This window comes from Mustelus asterias, unplaced genomic scaffold, assembly GCF_964213995.1.
Source record: "Mustelus asterias unplaced genomic scaffold, sMusAst1.hap1.1 HAP1_SCAFFOLD_152, whole genome shotgun sequence".
In the NCBI taxonomy this organism is placed as follows: Eukaryota; Metazoa; Chordata; class Chondrichthyes; order Carcharhiniformes; family Triakidae; genus Mustelus; species Mustelus asterias.
In genome coordinates, this window is record NW_027590173.1 from 188,272 (window position 1) to 190,203 (window position 1,932).

General features: G+C 43.2%; 1 non-coding gene across 1 annotated transcript; it reads right to left on the reverse strand.

The window, feature by feature from the left end:
* Positions 1–1,236: 1,236 nt before the first annotated feature.
* trnar-ucg (transfer RNA arginine (anticodon UCG)) lies at positions 1,237–1,325 on the reverse strand. The gene is given in 2 exon segments: positions 1,237–1,272; positions 1,289–1,325. It is a non-coding gene; the product is annotated as a tRNA-Arg (tRNA).
* Between the last annotated feature and the right edge of the window lie 607 nt (positions 1,326–1,932).

Consider the following 1,932-nt stretch of genomic DNA (forward strand, 5'->3'; position numbering starts at 1 on the left):
TTATTTCAAATAAGATTCACGTGTTGGGAGGATCACCCTGGCTGGACAATAAGACCATAAGACCATAAGACATAGGAGCGGAAGTAAGGCCATTCGGCCCATCGAGTCCACTCCACCATTCAATCATGGTTGATTTCAACTCCATTTACCCGCTCTCTCCCCATAGCCCTTAATTCCTCGAGAAATCAAGAATTTATCAATTTCTGTCTTGAAGACGCTCAACGTCTCGGCCTCCACAGCCTCCTGTGGCAATGAATTCCACAGACCTACCACACAATAACACGTAACATCACGCCGACTGTAACAGACAGAGAAAGACACACAGAAACTCAATAAGAGACTGTCAGGACACAGACACAATGACAGACAGAAAATATTCCGAGCAAACCAGCAAGCTACTGAGATGGAAAAACTGATTATGTATGAAACGGGGTTTTTTGTTCCACAAAGATAGGCCCTGTTTTGAAATGCATTTCCTTTTGCGTAACTGTGCTCTCTGCTGTGTCGCTGTTCTCTCTGTTGTGGAACTGGGATCTGCCGTTGACAGATCTTCACTGTGGTTGTATCACATTCTTCCCTGTTGTGTAGGCGTGTTCTCGGTTGTGTAAATGCGATCCGTATTGAGCAGAAGTTTTCTCTCTTATGTAAAGGTTTCCTGTTGTGTGAAATGTTCTCTGTTGTTCTGTGAAGATGTTTTCTGTGGGAAAACAGCCGTCGGGACTTTCAAGGCCGCCATTACAGAGACTTGCTTTCAATTCCAGACATCGATTGGCTGAATGGCCGACTCCTGTTTCAGTTTTCTATCCATGTTTCTATGTATTAAATCAGGGAATTTAAATTTGTTGGGATTTACTCCGTGTCCCCAAACATTAGTACGGGCCTCTGGATTACCAGCCCAGTGGCATGGTCTTTCATCCCTGTAAACAAAATCAGTTCATTCAGCTCATTATTAAACGTCTTCCGAGCAGATTAGAATTCCCTCCACAGAATTTCATTAAACCGATTGAAACAAAGCATTTGCTTCTAGTTGAGAAAATCAATAATTTATCCAATTCAAACAGATACACTGGAATTGTTCGGAGGTAAAATTATTAGCATGAGTCTGAATTTAATTGACAAGATAACAAGGAAATGTATTCTGAGAAAGAGCGCTGCAATGTTTGGAAGCAAAAGTGGACTTCATCTGACACGAAAGAACGAGGTTCCCAGGAAGATGCACCAGATTTCTATATAAAGCAACCGCGACAGGATTCGAACCTGCAATCTTCTGATGCCACCATGAGAAATACCGAAGTCAGACGCCTTATCCATTAGGCCACGCGGTCAACTGACGGATACCGCCGCTGACGTTAGCATCGTGTGAGTAAGTACAGTGACAATGTTATTTTTCATTCGATTCGAAGATGATCCACAGATTCCCAGGTCCCAGAAAATACAAGGGAATGCTCCAGCAACGTACGTAATATTTTTCGACATCGAAATAGCCTTTTACTCTGTGAGTCGTGAAGATACATGGAGCGTGAGGAATGGAGCATTAGTGTATGATTACAAGAGCAGCAAGGCAATGTTGGAGCTGTACAAAAATTTGCTGAGGCCACAATTGAAGTACTGATTGCAGTTCTGGTCAAATCACTATAGGAAGCATATGATTGCACTGGAGAGGGTGAAGAGGCCATTCACCTGGATGTTGACTGGAAGGGACACTATTTAGGCTCGGGTTGTTTTCTTTAGAGCAGGGAAGGCTGAGGGGAGACTTGATTGAGGTGTATAAGATTATGAGGGTTATGGACAAGGTGGCTAGGAAGCAGCTGTTCCTCTCAATTTCAGTGTTGATAACAAGGGGTCGTATTTTAAGTTGAGGGACAGGAGGTTTAGATGGGATTTGAGGGACACATTTTTTTCATCCAATGCTTGGTGAGAGTCTGGATTGCA